This window comes from Hyaena hyaena, unplaced genomic scaffold, assembly GCF_003009895.1.
Source record: "Hyaena hyaena isolate Hyena2069 unplaced genomic scaffold, ASM300989v1 scaffold_1457, whole genome shotgun sequence".
NCBI classification, from domain to species: domain Eukaryota; kingdom Metazoa; phylum Chordata; class Mammalia; order Carnivora; family Hyaenidae; genus Hyaena; species Hyaena hyaena.
Window position 1 is genome coordinate 131757 of NW_024082088.1, and position 16681 is coordinate 148437.

The 16681-nt window shown below is 46.2% G+C and overlaps 1 pseudogene; it reads right to left on the reverse strand.

The window, feature by feature from the left end:
• Positions 1-418: 418 nt before the first annotated feature.
• LOC120225631 lies at positions 419-1179 on the reverse strand (annotated as a pseudogene).
• Between the last annotated feature and the right edge of the window lie 15502 nt (positions 1180-16681).

The window sequence follows — 16681 nt, forward strand, 5'->3', positions numbered from 1 at the left end:
TCTAGCCTGTTTGTTCAAAACCTTACTAAAATTGGGATAGACTAATGGCCCTCTCTTAAAATTGGATTGATTTTAGCTTGAATATATATTTTCTTTTCCTTCTCAACTTCTGGATGGCTCCTATTCCAACTGGTATGATTCAAGTATTCCAGTGCAGTAAAGGATCCAAACTATGTCCCTTAGGTAGATAAATAAATAGAGAGTGGAATTCTTTAGAGCTGCCAGACTGACCTTTTCCATCAGTGCTAAACTCTGAAAAACAGTAGAGAGGTTTAAAGCCTTGAGTTAAAAGGGGAGGAGACTGAGCTATTTGAGTTAAGGAATCCAACTCTATCTTGTTGGGTTCTTCATTCTCCCATATGAATTAATTTTCCTTCTGTTCAGTTGGCACATTTATTAGCATTGAACACAAGACCCCTTAGAACCCCAGGAAGCCACACCCACAAGATCCCAGGTCCCCAGAAGCGGGGTCCCTCTGCCCCATTTCTGAATCAAGCTCCCTGGCCTTGGCAGTGGCCAGAGCTGCCTCCAGGGCTGTGGGCTCTGGGGTCTTCTGGCTCATTATCTCTATGACAGCCTCCTTCAGGGCATGCTTCTTCTGCAGAACTTGCTGGGTTTTCTCCATTTGGTTGGGGAGGAAGCCTGTCTTCCTCTTGAAAAAGCCCTTGGCTTCCTCAGCTGCCTGCTCTAGTTTGATGACGTGTTTTATATCCTGTAGCTTCCCAGGGACACACAGGGAGCTCGTTGGTGGGATGAGTCATTCTTCCCCCACTTGCTCTTGTTGGGCACATCCAGACAGTCCTGGGCTTCCACATCCTTGGTCTGTGCCACCTTGAGCTGGGTCACAGGCACCAACAAGGTCTCCACTTCCTGGTCCAGTGGGTTCTTGGTCATTTCTGGCTATGGCAGGTTTCTCTTGGTGATGCTCGCTGACTGTGAGTTTTTAATAAGAAAGTGAACCCCAGATGACAGAACTGATTTTCTTTTATTGGTTGACTGTTGAGATCTCTTCCATTGCTTAAATCAGATAAAATAAGAAAGATTTACATTTTGGTAAGTATGGCATCTGAGCCTCTGGTATATTCACAACGATTTCTACTTAAAACCTACTTCTGGTTCTCAGGGATCCATCACCTTACATGCTGTGATGTCTTGGCGAGCAGATGCCCCCAGGCCCATTGGCGTTTGCGTTGTCCTGGTTTTTGTTGGTGCACGTTTGTATTTTAGATAAACAGATTGGATCATGAATTTCTAAGTGAATTTCCTTTTCCATTTTCTTTCTTAAGATGCATGCATTACAATTTTTTATTTCAGATAAAAATCAAGATCAGCTCTGATGGTCTCTTTGGCTCCCTATTCATTTCCCATAGGAAGGGTAAAAATTTAATTATTCATGGATGAAAATGGCATTTAAGACATTGAAAATGGAAAAGGGAAAGTCACTTGTGGCATAAGAGTTCTGAACACAGAAGGGCGAGTGGTGTAACCTTGACCATAAGAGAAGTCGAGGAGACTTGGACCAGACCCTGCTCACTAATCAGCAGGGCCTGAGTCAGCCTCTGCTTTCTGCACATCTCTTGTGTCTCTGCTGTTGAGTTACACGCCACGTGCCCCACGACACGTGATGCAGAAGGAATCTAACAGCCGCCGGGGTTCCTTACCTGTGTGGACCCTGAGTCCCGTTACCCGTCTGAGAAGTCAGTGGTCTTAACAGTTGTCTTTTCACCATGAGAAGATAGTGTGGACATTAGGGAACAAAGAACTCAGAATATGCAATATCAATATAAAGAACATATTTAGGTTAACTCAGCCCAGCTGGCCTGCAGACAGTGCTGTTCTCTCCACATTCCAGAACCACAGTTGGCCAAACAGCCTCAGTGGCATCTTCTACAGTCCTGTGCCATCGGTTACAGGATGAATCCAAGGACGGGGCATAACGTGTAAGGATGAGTGATAAATTACTACTCCTATTCTGTTTCACATCCCCTGTGGTAGGTCAATAGAATCTTTTGTTCTGTAAACATTGTATTTTGAAACAAATATTTAGGTATTTATTGGGGGGAGCAGTGAAGGAAGGAAGAGGTCAGTATTTAGTGCCACTCACTATTCTGAGTATTTATTTAATTTTTCCAAAAATACTATAAGTGCTCTTATTTTTTCTGTTTTACAAATATGGAAACTGAGGCAGAGAGGATTTTTTTTTTTTTGTAATTTTCCCCAGGTGAAGCAACCAATTAGAAGCAGAGCTGGCCTCATTGCCCAGCTCTCAAGCTTAAGTGCAATCCGCTTCTGCCCTGTCTCAGCCTCAGTTCCTGGGTTTAGGGTAGCTGCATGTCTATACTTTCCTCCCCGGGGCCCTCCCACCTGCTTTGCTACTAGCTTAGGTGAGAAATGGGGTGGTTTCCATTTTTCTTGGGTCCCCATTGGGAACAAGTTTGGAGCTTTTCAAAAAAAACCAAATAAGGTTCAGGGAGAGGATATGAAATGAGGAAAAGGAAAATGGAAAAGCAGAGAAGGTAATAGATGAGGTTGAGGAGAATGAATTTCTTTCCCTCATCCTGATATTCTGCACTGAGTGTCTCCTCCACACAGATGGGCTTTCAAGGAGTTTCCCCGATCGATCTAGAATGTAAGTGGGCAGTTGATGGGCGAACAGAAGCCACTGATTCTTATCTTATTGTGTGTGTGGGCTCTTGGGTCCCTCTGACGTTATCCTGGCCTCTGAAGATAGAAGACACTTCTTCACGTGGCCCCACCCCACCTCTTCCCTCCCTGCTGCACTGACCTTTTGGTCACCCCTTCCATCCATCCATCTAGACCACAAAGTCTCCCTTCCCCCCAGACCCATTCTCTGTCCTGCTTGGTCTGTTCAAAGGGGATTGTCCCCATGGCTTGTGTCTGCCACCAGCACTCCTAAGCCAACAGAAGGCTCTCCTGGGGGCTGCTAACTCATTGCTGCATGATGGTGCTTCCTTTCAGGGTCCAGAAGCTTCTCTTTTGGTGTCTGGCCCATTGCCTAATGGCCCTGTTGTCTGTCTGAGGTTCAGTTGTCTCCCTTTCAGCTCGCTGGCATGACTTCTGGGTCCGCCGCTTAGTGAATAAGCAAGTTCAGATGCTTGGCTCTGGCCACTTTGTTCTCGTAGACACATCCCTTTATTGCCTCCAGGAAAATTACCTGCCAGATTCAACTTAAGAAAAACAAATAAGACCTCCCAAACAAAACTCTGTTTCTTTAGGATTGATGCAACAATACATGGTCTCACCATTAGCAAGGGAAGCTGTCTCATTTCTATTTTTTTCTTCTTTTGGCTCATCAATTACATATTTATTGAGCACTTACTAGGCTCTGTAGAGGCACAGACAAAGCACAAGAGAGAATTCCTGCTCCTATATAGTTTTCAGTCTTGTTTAAAGCATGTATACACAGGGGCGCCTGGGTGGCTCAGTCAGTTAAGCATCTGACATTGGCTCAGGTCATGATCTCGTGGTCTGTGTTCAAGCCCCTTGGCGGGCTCTTTGCTGACAGCTTGGAGCCTGGAGTCTGTTTTGGATTTTGTGTTTGTCTCTCTCTCTCTCTGCCCCTCCCTTGGTCACACTCTGTCTCTCTCTCAAAAATAAACATTAAAAAAAATTAAAGCACATATACACAGAAGGGGCTAATTAATAGTATAAGCTAAGTGCCAAATGGGCCTCCAGACTGTTTTTTTAAATTTTTATTTTTTAATGTTTTATTTATTTCTGAGAGAGAGAGAGAGAGAGAGACAGTGTGAACAGGGGAAGGTCAGAGAGAGAAGGAGACACAAAATCTGAAACAGGCTCCAGGCTTTGAGATAGCTGTCAGCACAGAGCCTGATGCGGGGCTCGAACCTACGGACCGGAGATCATGACCTGAGCCGAAGTCAGACGATTAACGAACTGAGCCACCCAGGCACCGCCCCCCTCCAGACTGGTATATAAATAAATAAAACCACAGATCTTTATTTGTAGAGAAGCAAAAGCAAGCACCCCATCGTTAATAGAGGAGTTATTGCCCCACACAACCCAGGAAGCTCTTAAAGAATTACACAAGAGGCACTCTGATCTGCTTTTCACTACTTCTGTTTTTCACTTCTTTAGTAGCCTGGTGGACTGGGGCTGAGGTGAGCCCTCCGAGACAGACAGGGTTTAGGCAGAAAGGTAGGGAACAGGACAGTAGGTAGAGAGAACTCCCAGGGAGGATGAGGAATAGGAGAGGGAACAGGTTAGTCTACCCAGGGTTGAGGGCTTGTTTAGGGCAGAAGGTGGTGCTTTCTTGCCTGGAGAAACACCCAGAAAGGTCAAAAACAGATTTCTGTCCACACCCAGGGCACGGACCTGACCCCCACACAACCAGGCAGACTCTGGCCTGGGCCTTGGGGCCTGAAGTGAGTGATGTGAGGAGCCAGCTTGGAGCCCGGTCGGGTGTTGGTGGTGGAGCTAACCCTTCCTGTGTCTCTTGGCTGTGGGCCTCGTTCTGGCCCCCAGCTTCCTCGGGCTCCTAGTAGGCCTGGTGTACTGTTCTTCTGTCAATCTGTGAGCACCCGTCTGCTTGCCAGCCCGGTTAACTGTTAGGTCGTTTGCCACCAGGAACTCTGGTCTCGTTGTACCTCTGTGGTCACCCAGGCCTTTCGTGGCCCACATCATCCCAGGCTGAAGACCCTCGATGGGTTCCCCATCTCTGGTGGCTGTAACTTGACCGTTAGTGCCAGTGCCCTAGGTCAGCTCCTCATCATTTCTCACCTGGACTGGGACGAGGCTCCCCACCACCAGCCTGTCTCCCACCCTTGTTGCTTGCAGTAGAACCTGGAGGGGTCACAGTGACCCCTCATCCCTGGCAGGTGCCTGCTTGAGGCTTGGACGGTGGGGGGTTGTGTCCCTCACATCACATCCGGTGCTCAGGGACTCCCACTGGTGGTCTCCAGCTGTCCAAGCCTCCCGGGAGATTTGCATCACGCTCTGGGCCATTTTCTTCTGTCTACCAACCTGTGCACCTTTTCCTCGCTTCCCCAAGTCTTCCTAGGTGATTGGCTGGATAATTCTGGCTCATAAATACCTTCTAGGGTCCTTCTTTGCCTCCTCATTGTTCCTGCTTGGTTCGAGCATGCCTGGTTTCTCACTGGGACTCCTGTGACAGCCTTTTCATTAGGCTCTGCGGGTGGTGAGGTCTGTGCCCTCCACCACCTCCTCCTGCCTGCCCCAGTCTCCGCCCACATCTGCCCTGTTCACACACCCCACTGCCTTCCCCCACCTAGAAGACAAGGACAGCACTTTCTCCCCTTGGCCTCATCTTCCTCTGCTCCTTCCAGGTGAGGTTCTAGCGCCGTGCGTTTGCCAACCCTGTTGTTTAAATGTGCTGTGCCTTTTATAACTTTGTGGCTTTGCGGGTGCTGTTCCCTCTCCCTCTTTTCTTTGCCAGGCAAATTCTGGCCATTTGGCAGCTACCTTTCTTCTCTGGCACTTCAGGATGCTGTGCATAACTTTATTGCAGATTTAACCACAGACGGTGCTTCAATTGCCTGTGAATGCACTTCTTTCCCTGCTAGGACCCCAACATCTTGAAGGGTGGGGAAGGGGTCTCCTCTAGCATTAGCACAGAGTTTCTAAGTGCAGAGCTGGTGCACGGCAGGCCCTCTATATGTGCTTACTGTTGTAGGATGGGTAGTCAGGCAAACTAATCTGTGCTTTGATGATAATGACTATGAAGGTCTTAGCACATTCTCTTCTCCATGGAGGCCCCATGCTGAAAGTTTCAGGCATTCTGGCCGACTGGGGAGAAACATTAGTGCAAAAGGGCCTTCTGGAACCTCGCAAGTAAGATCTCAGAGAAAAAGGTGGCTGCTTCCTGCATGTGGGTCATCCCTCCTCCCGAGGGAAGGTTCCCAGCCTGGCACACATGGCCGGGCCAAATGGGGCTGAACTCCGCACCAGGTTAGATGCTTGGGGAAGGCGCTGGGTTAATAAGCACTTGCTACGTTCTAGGCTTTATTCTAGGTGACTGAGCGACATTGTTCATAAACACTGTGCCCTATGGAGCTTAGATTCTGGTCGGGGAGACGTAATAAAAAATATATTATGTGAATTGCATGCTACGTTAGAAGGTATTGTGTGGGGAAAAATGTTAAGTAGACCAGGATAAGCGGGCTGAAGGAGGGAATGAGTAGGATTTTTAACACGCAGTCGTCAGGATGGGGCTGCTTTAGATGGTGCGGCTTGGGTGGACTTGGAGAAGGTGAGGCGGTTAGTCCCGGGCGTTCCGGCGGAAGGAGCAGCCTAGTTCGGAGCAGCTTAGCTTAGAGCTTCCGGAGGCGGTGTGCCTGGAGAGTGTGCGGAGGAACGGGAAAGAAGACCCGGCTTCCTGCTGGCGGGAACCAGGGCTCTCCGCGGGGCTTTGAGCAGAGGGTTGACTCATGTGGTCGCTGTGTTGAGAAAAGAGGGTGGAGAGGTAAGGGGGTGAGGGAGACCACCTTCCCTGGGCTGCTCGCGCTGTGCGCCGGGGCCCCGCATGGCTTGTCCCGGGTGGCAGCAGGGGGAAATGTCCCAAGGGGCAGAACTTGGTGGGAATCTGGACGCGGCGCAGGAGTTCCTGGTGGCTCCTATGTGCCCTGTGAGGGGAAACGAGGAGTCAGGCTCTCTGTGAGGCGCGGGCGGGTGGGCGGCGAGGAGCAGGGCGAGCCATGTGTGGAGGCGGTGTGGCCAGGAGGTTGGTCTGGATGCTGGGACGTTTTCCACCCCTGCTGGGGAGTCACGTGTTTAGTCATGTGGTTAGTCACGTGGTTTAGTACGGGGTACGGGAAGGTGGTCTGGAGACCCTGGGGACAAGGACTTCTCAGCGTGGTGTGTATATGGTGTCCCTGCGCCGAATGTGTGGAGGTGAAATCGGAATAAGACATCTAAGACCATGCGGGAAAAATAGGACTGGAGGACTGAAGTCAGAAGTAAATCAGAGACGTCTCATAAATGTTACGGTTTTTTTTTTATTAAAAATTTTTAAAAAATTTTTATTGGAAATTTCCAGACTGACTTCAAGAGTATGTTTCTTGGGGATGTTGAAACTGCAATTAGACTAGATTTTAAGCCCTGGTTCTGGGATTTGGCCTAAGGGGACGCCATTTTAGGCCTGGGTTTTCTTCTCAGCACTGGGATGTCCTTCTTTGGAGCATTTGCGTCCTGTGTGAGGAGTTGGAGGGTGGAATGTGAGACTGAATATTTACTACGAATGTGTATTTGATGAAATTTCTGACACTGTTACGTCAGGCTGCTACAGGGAACAGATTTAGCTAGATGGACGTTCACAGCACTATCCTTGTTGAATTAGTTTTAAGATCGTCTCTTCCAGCTATTATATTTTGCTGTCATTTCTGTCAGAAGTAGTAGAGAATGGAGGAGAAGTTATCCTACTTATTTCTGAGAGGAAATGATTATATCTCACTCCTTCCTGCTGGCAACTTCCCACAATGCCTTCCATTCATGACAGAGAATTTCAGTGGTCTCAGGCAGTGGCCATTGCTGTGAGGATGTGGCCTGTCAGGGAGTTCTTGAGGGAAAGTAAAAATCTCAAGCCCTGTGTGTGAAGTGGGCTTCAGGGTAGGACTTGGAAATCCAACAGAAAGCATCAAGTAGAAGACTGCCACCTTTGGGATTCCCTTTAGCGTTTGCTCATTTTTGCCTCTCCTGTCAGTGACCATACGGGGTCACAGACAACTCATGAATGTGAGGTCCTATAAACCTGCTTGGTCTGTGCCCTGATTCTGCCCCATGAGAGCTCTTCTGTGGGCTCTTGGGCAAGTTGTAGGGTTAGATGTCTCAGCCTGTAAAACTGGGATGACAAAATGTAACTCATGCCATGGTAAGGCACTTTATTTGGTACCCTGGTGGCATCCCCCATCCCACCCAGCAGCCGTCATATGGACACCTCATCGGTCATTGAGCCAGTGGGTGAAGGGTAGGGGCTGGCCCCAGTGGCTGGTCTGGGGAGTTAAGTGAGGTAATGGGTATATGAGGAAGATAAGTGTCCCTGTCACTAATTATTTCCTCTTCTTCCCCATCTCTACCCTTTATGATTCCTTTAAAATTTTTGTTTAACTTTTCCACTAACTTTTTTTTTTTTTTTGCCATGCTTATACCTTAGGCAAGCAAAGGAAGTCCAACCCACCTCTTTTTCCAACTGACACCATTTTTAAAAAATTAGCTGTTGGCTCAGTCCTTCCAGGCAATTTTCTAGGATTCAGGGACTTCATGTTTTCTTCCTCTGACACCAAGGGCTGACCTTTCCAGCCCACGTATAGCAATCATTATAGTTTTACGTTTCTGGGGGTCCACGTTTGTTTGATTTATCTCCCGATAAGGATGCGAGCCTCTTAGAAATGGGGCCCATGATTCCTTCATGACATGTAGCTGACTTCTAAGATAACAGTTGAGTTTCTGGGTCGTATTTAGTTTATGCTTCATTGTGTAATTTGCTGTCATTCTTGTGTTTAGCCGGTTTATCCTTAATCCTGTATCTTGGTTGTTTGCTTTTTTATCTCTAAGTGCCCTAAGTCGCAGAGGCCCTAAGTTGTATAAATATTTATTAAATAAGCTTCCCAGAATCTTACCAGGGCTCTGGTCACGTATCTCAGCTTCCCACATGTGCTGGGCACTTTCTGCATCATAGACCCAGTACTCTGTACAGTGGAGAACCAGCCTCTGCTCGTGGGGTATTAAGAATTCCTGAGGTTCAGCTTCATAAGCCTGGAAAGGGAACTTTCCCTGCTCCCTCTGGCAGTAGGATATTGCTGGTTCCTCTGATGGAGGACTTTCTGTCCCATGGTCATTTAAGGATGTGCCTGATCCTTGGAGGTCAGGATCATGTGGTACTAATGCATCCACCAGCACCTTGTGTAGTTGCTGGTCTGGAGGAGGGCACTTCCTAAATGTCTGTGGGGTGGAATCGAAACTTCCATGGAATGGGGTAGAGAAGCACGCAGCACACTTGTGAGGAAAGGCAGATAACTGGAATTTTGGAGGCAGAGGAATAGACAGAGCTAGAAGGTGGACTCCAGTAGGCTGACACCTCAGAGTGCATTATTTTTAAAGATCCCATGAAGAGAAATACTTGTTAAAAATATAGTATTGAGGGGCGCCTGGGTGGTCATTCGATTGAGTGTCTGACTTTGGTTCAGGTCGTGATCTCGCAGTCTGTGAGTTCGAGCCCCACATCAGGCTCTGTGCTGACATCTTGGAGCCTGGAGCCTGCTTTGGATTCTGTGTCTCTCTCTCTTTTTGTGCCCCGCCCCGCTTGTGCGTTCTCTCTCTCTGTCTCAAAAATAAACATTAAAAAATTAAAAAAATATAGTATTGACATATGCTATCCTATACTTCTTTGTTGAAGTGAGGGGAATGAAAGCTCAGGAAGGTGCTTGGCTCAGGCAGATCAGGTGACCCTGGCATGACACCTGGTCTGCCTCTGTCTTGTTCCAAACAGGCACATACACTGCTCACTTTTTCTTCTCTTGGCTGTTTGCCCAACCAACACACAGTCAACCGGGCGCTTATTTGTGAAGGAAGGAGAGACTTTATTTCACAAGTAGTGGATTTAAAAAAAATACAGGTGTCTCTCGGAAACCTAATAATCCAACTGATCTAAATTCACATCTACAGTGTGGAGAAGTGGTTCTTCTTGGTTAGACATTTTTCACAGGAGTGTGGAGAGAGGGAGAAAAGTCAGGAGGCCGGGGTCCCCCAAGACAGACCTGGTCTGTTCACTCTGCCTGGGACGGACTTAAGTGCTAACAGTTCTTTTCTCTTGGTTACATTTTCTTATCAAATGTTTTCAAATTTGGACTATGAAATATGATTTCTCTTTAAAATTTTAACCTCCACAGATGACATTTCACTGAAAAGTATTTTTTTCTTAATTTTTAAAAATGTTTATTTTTGAGAGAGACAGAGTGTGAGCGGGAAGGTGGGGGGGGGGGCGCGGGAGGAGCAGAGAGGGAGGGGGACACAGAATCCAAAGCAGGCACCAGACTCTGAGCTGTCAGCACAGAGCCTGATGCGGGACTTGAACCCACGAACTGCAAGATCCTAACCTGGGCCGAAGTCAGACACTTAACGAACTGAACCACCCAGGCGCCCCTCACTGAAAAGTATTTGATTTACAGAAGATGTTCTACCACGTGAAAGTTTTCAAAAGGACATCTGTACCTTTATCATGTGATCCTGAATTCTAGAAGTCCTATTTTGCAGAATGTAGAAGTGTGAAGTATTTGAGTTTGGACTCTGCAGGTCAGTTAGAGCTTGTAAAAAGTTTTTTTTTTTTTTAAATGTTTTATTTATTTCTACGAGAGAGAGAGAGACAGCGTGAGCAGGGGAGGGTCAGAGAGAGAGGGAGTCACAGACTGAAACAGGCTCCAGGCTCCGAGCTGGCAGTCAGCACAGAGCCCGACGCGGGGCTCGAACCCACGAACCGCGAGATCGTGACCTAAGCGAAAGTCGGACGCTTAACCGACTAAGCCACCCAGGCGCCCCGTAAAAAGTTTTTTTAAAAGCTGCCACTCTTCTATCTGTATTACTGGGAAATCCTTTTAGAAACCCTGCTCTTAAGGGAAGAACACCTTAGGGTGGATAGAACAGGACTCCACTGAGAAATGCCAGTTTAGGAAAGTAAATGGGGGTGAGGGGTGGTCTGCCCTAGAGGGTAAAAGCCCGTGTTCTGGAGTCCGACTGCCTGGCCTCGCTTTCCAGCACATGCCTGGGAACCCGCACTGTGGCCTTGGGCAAGTCACTCAGCCTCTCTGTGCTTATGTTGCTTGTTACTGTATAAATGGGAATTCAGGAATGTTGTTTGCCCTTAAGGGTTGTTGGGAGCTTCATGTGAGCTAATACAGGTAAAGGCAGGGGTATGACGAATGTAGTGACTGAATGTGTATTTAACTGTGGGCTCTTTTGTGGCCAAGATTACCCAGGAAATCAGACAGGGTCTGATCATCATGAAGTGAGAGTAGGTGGGGAGGGTTCCCACCAAGGAGAGTAGGTGGGGAGGGTTTCCAGACTTGGAGATCCAGATTCAGAGGGGTCGGGAAGGAAAGGAGGGCCAGGAGGGAAGGCCAGTGAGAACTCTGGAGCAGCTGGGAGCCCTCTGCTCTTGGGGTCTGTCTGCTCCCCTGGCATGGTGTGCTGTGCGGAGTCAGGCTTCTCTGACAGACGTGGAGGAGAATCCGTCTTCACTCTCCAGATCGCGGAGAGCAGTTCCCTACACCACCAGCCTGATGCCCGGAAACCCTCCAGAGCCTGACCGTAGAACAGAGGAACACTCCGTGTGGTTGGTTAAAAAAGAATGGAAAGTTTTGTGGAGGCTTTCTTTAGGAAGTGTGAAAGATTTTTTTTCTCTTGTGAGGATGAAAGTGTTCTTTTTGGTTTTTTTTTTTTTTAATGTTTTATTTATTTCTAGGAGAGAGAGAGAGACAGCGTGAGCAGGGGAGGGTTAGAGAGAGAGGGAGTCACAGACTGAAACAGGCTCCAGGCTCTGAGCTGGCAGTCAGCACAGAGCCCGACGCGGGGCTCGAACCCACGAACCGCGAGATCATGACCCGAGCGAAAGTCGGACGCTTAACCAACTACGCCACCCGGGCGCCCCGAAAGTGTTCTTTTTGGAAAGGAAGTCGATTTTGTAGTACTTACTCCTAAAGACAAAGGTTCATTTTCACACAGAAATGTGAAGCCCCAAGCAGCAGAACTGGGCTTTGACTGGCTCTGAGGTGTGAAGTCATCTGAGCCTCTGGGCACGAATGAACTTCCAGGCCTTCATGCTTTCAAAGGTGTGAAATGTTACTCTTCAAAAGCTGTAAAGATTACTTAATAACATCTGAAACTTGCTCCATAGTTTTTTTTGTTTTTATCCCAGTTTCTAGATAGGAAGGTGGAATGAATGTGATATTGATGTTAACCTTTTGCCCTTTTTAGTTTTAGAGGATCATTTGGTTCTGTACTTGGAATAAGAACTTTCTTGTGTTTTCTTGCCTGTAGCTGGAAAGTGGAAGAATGTGTGGGCCTAGCAGAAAAGAAGAGAAAGCTCTGAGGATGATTTAATAGGGTCAGAAGATGATTTCTGTTGATCTTAAAAGTCTGCACTTAGGATATCAAAATCTGAATACTTTCTGTTGAAGAATTCGGATTCTTGCATAGTGATTTTGGAAGTTCTGGGTTGCAAGAGTCTGGAAAGACCGGTCAGGTGTGATCATGGTCCATGGTCAGGGGAAGCTGAGCCTGGCAAAGTGACCCGCCTAGTAACCTACCCACCTTGCATGGACTTGCCACACAGGAAGAGAGAAGCCAGGTGGGATATACATTCCTGCACTTTCTTCACTGGAGACCTGTTCTGTGCCATAAATGTGGCCAGGCCTTGGAGAATGGCAGCTGGCCAAATCACCTTGCCTCCACTCCGGGGGTCTGGTCTGGTAGAGGAGGCAGATGTAATGGGAGACCTTTTGATCTTGTAGAGGTGTGAGCACATGGTCTCTGCTCCCAGACCCTACAGGCACAGATCTGTGTGTGTGAGTCCAGGAAGACCCAGGTCATGGGAGTCTGCATGTTGAAGAGTAAATAAAAGCTTCTCAAAGTAGGTGATGAATAAGAAGGAAGAGAGAATAGCAAACGTAAAAGTAGACAGAGGAAATGTAGAATATGAAGTCTTGCTCGGGCAGGGTGGAGGGGTTAGATCGGGTTTATAACTCAGGAGACCTTTGTGACATGGAGGGACGTTGACCCATTTCTCCAGGCAGTGGAGGCCCGTGGAGGTTTGTAAATAGAGGAGAAACATTGGGTTGTGTTATTAAGAAGAGAAACATGGTAGCAGTGTGGAGGATGGACAGGTTGAGTGGAGGGATTTGTTTTTCTATTTGATTCTCTACCTAAATTGTGTATTTTTGGATTGCTGCAGTGAGGTTAAGGAAGGCTTCTTGCTCAGGCTGGAATAGTGGACAACCTTAGGAAGAGCTGGAGTCTGACTGGTGGGTTATTATGTCAATCCATTTTCTTTTTTTCTTTTTTCCAAATTTGTATTTAAATTCTAGCTAGTTATCAAGTGTAGTATTGATTTCAGGAGTAGAATTTAATGATTCATCACTTACATATAACACCCAGTGCTCATCCTAACAAGTGCCCTCCTTAATGCCCATCACCTATTTAGCCCGTCCCCCACCCACTTCCCTCTGTCAACCTTGAGTTTGGTCTCTGTTGTTAAGAGTCTCTTATGGTTTGTCTCCTTCTCTCTTTTTCTCTTCCCATATGTTTACCTCTTTGTTTTCTTAAATTCCACATGAATGAAATTATACAGTATTTTCCTTTCTCTGACTTATTTTGCTTAGCATAATACATTCTAGCTCCATTTACGTCATTGCAGATGGCAAGATTTCATTCTTTTTGATCACCAAGTAATAGCCAACAATAATATATATGTGTGTGTGTGTGTGTACACACACACACACACACATATATCTGTATATATATAAAAACCATATCATCTTTATCCTTTCATCAGTTGCTGGACATTTGGGCTCTTTCCATAGTTTGGCTATTGTTGATAGTGCTACTATAAACATTCAAATCTGTATTTTTGTATCCTTTGGGTAAATACCTAGCAGTGCAATTTCTGGATCATAGAGTGGTTCTATTTTTAACTTTTTGAGGAACCTCCACTCTGTTCTCCAGAGTGGCTGCACCAGTTTGCATTTCCACCAACAGTGTAAGAGGGTGCTCCTTTCTTCATATCCTTGCCAACACCTGCTGTTTCCTGAGTTGTTAATTTTAGCCATTCTGACAGTTTTCAACCTTTGTGATTTTCCAGCACACACACAAATATACCTGCAAATAACCTTTTCTCCCATTTCTAAAGAACTTAGGGGAAAATGCACACATGTAGGTACATTTTAAATGGGAGTTGTTTGGAATTTATTACCCCCCCTTGTTTTTTTATTTTTATTTTAAAATTTTTTAATATTTTTTTATTTATTTCTAGGAGAGAGAGAGCATGAGCAGGGGAGGGTCAGAGAGAGAGGGAGTCACAGACTGAAACAGGCTCCAGGCTCTGAGCTGGCAGTCAGCACAGAGACCGACGCGGGGCTCGAACCCACGAACCACGAGATCATGACCTAAGCGAAAGTCGGACGCTGAACCGACTAAGCCACCCAGGCGCCCCCCCCCCCCCCCCCTCCGCCTTGCTTTTTTTAAAAGTAATTTCTTGAATTAGATTGCCAGGTGCAACTGAAACTATGGCTGGGAACTGCCACCATCGAGGACGACAGTCGTTCCTACTGACTTTACACAAAGTGCTTTTCCACATTGTGGAAGTCACAGACATTTTCCAGATGTAGCAGAGCGATTGCTGTTTTTATCATTTGGTAATTTGTTTCAGCTACACACTGGATGCTCTGCTTGTCCCTGGGGAAGCAAAAATAAAATTATTCATGGTCACGGCCTCCAAGGGACAGGCTCATTAGTCAAAAATAGTTAGCCTGTAGTCAAATTAATAGGTTAGAAAGTATAGTGGAGGTTGCCAGGGGCTAGGAGAGGAAACGATGGGGAGTTCGTTTAATGGGCGGAGTTTCAGTTTTGCAAGATGATAGGAGTGCTGGAGGTTGGTTGTACAATGTGGATGTACTTAACACAACTTAACTGTACACTTAGAAGTGGTGAAGAAGGTACATTTCATAGGATGTGGATTTTAACCACAGTTAAAATGACAAGAAATGCTTTGTGTGTATGTGTGTATGTAACTTAATTAGTTTCAAAGCCAGTTTTGAATATGCTGGCTAGAATTACTTTAGGAAGACTTAGCGTCTTCAGTTCTTAAATGAGAAAAACTTTATTGGGTGCCTGGGTCGCCCGGTCCGTTAAGTGGCTGACTTGGGCTCAGGTCATAATCTCACAGTTTGTGGGTTTAAGCCTCACATCGGGCTCTTTGCTGACAGCTCAGAGCCTGGAGCCTGCTTCAGATCTGTGTCTCCCATGTCTCCCTCTCTCTCTGCCCCTCCTCTGCTCATGCTCTGTCTTTCAAAAACTGAAAAAAAAAAAAAAAATACACACACACACACATATGTATATACACACATACGCATATATGTGTGTATACACACACACACACACACACACACACACACACACGTGAAAACTTTGTCTACGAGACCTGGAGTGCCTGCAGCCAAATCATAGGAGGAAAGATTAAAATTTTTTTTTCTTGTGGGGGCAAGATGGCGGAGAAGTAAGGAGCTCCATACTTGCACTCGCACCCATACATCACACGGAAAAGATCTGAAACCATTGGAAACCTTACAAAACCTGAGAGATTGGAAGAAAAAGGATGAAGAATCCACTGAGAAAGCCTTCTAAAGGCTACCTCAAGAAACAAGCCAGAGTACACAAGGTGGAGAGTCCCAAACATCACTATGAATAGGAAAATAAAATAACCAAGGTCCCAACAAGAGAGACCAAGAGATACCATTCAAAAAACACTCTCTGAAAGGATAGGCCCTGGACAAAGAGTCTTCTTGGATACAGCAGCGCTCATAGGTACAGAGAGCATAACAGGTCTTTAAAACCAACAAGAGCCAGAAGGCTAACTAAAACGATGAAACGAAAGAGCTCTCCTCCAAAGAAACTCCAAGAAGAAATGACAGCTAATGAACTGCTCAAAACAGATATCAGTAGCATAACTGATTATAGAATAATAATCATAAAATTAATAGCTGGGCTTGAAAAAAACATAGGAGACATCAAAGAAACTATGGCTACAGACAGAATGCAAAATAAAAATAGGCATGAAGAATTAAAAAACGCGATAAGTGAGATACATAATAAATTAGAGGCCTCCAATGCACGGATTGAAGAAACAGAAAGGAGAATAAGTGATTTAGAAGATACCATTATAGAAAAACAAGAAGCTGTCAAAAGGCCAAACTGATCCAGGAACATGAAAGAAGAGTTCGAGAGCTCAGCGATATGGTCATCCACAATAATATCCATATCATAGGAATCCCAGAAGAGGAAGAGAGAGGGAAAGGTGCTGAAGGAGTCCTGGAACAAATTATAGCAGAGAACTTCCCCGACCTGGGGAAGGAAGTCAATATTGAAATACAAGAGGCTCAGAGGACTCCCCTCAGACGTAACTTGAATCGATCTTCTGCACGGCATATCATAGTAAAAATGGCAGAATACAAGGACGAAGAGAGAATTTTGAAAGCAGCTAGGGAGAAAAGGGCCCTCACATACAAAGGGAAACCTATCAGAGGGGTGACAGACCTATCTACTGAAACATGGCGGGCCAGAAAGGAATGGCAGGAGATCGTCAATGTGATGAACAGTAAAAATATGCGGCCAAGAATCCTGTATCCAGCAAGCCTGTCATTCAAAATAGAAGGAGAGATAAAAACCTTTCCAAATAAACAGAAATTGAAAGAATTTGTCACCACGAAGCCAGCCCTACAAGAAATCCTGAGGGGGACACTCTGAAGGAAAGGTTGCAAGGAACAAAGATACCAGAGACACCACCACAAACATGAACCCTACAAAAGATACAAGACCCTAAACCCACATATTTCAATAATAACACTGAATGTAAATGGGCTGAATGCTCCAATCAAAAGACATAGGGTAGCAGAATGGATTAAAAAACAAAATCCATCTATAT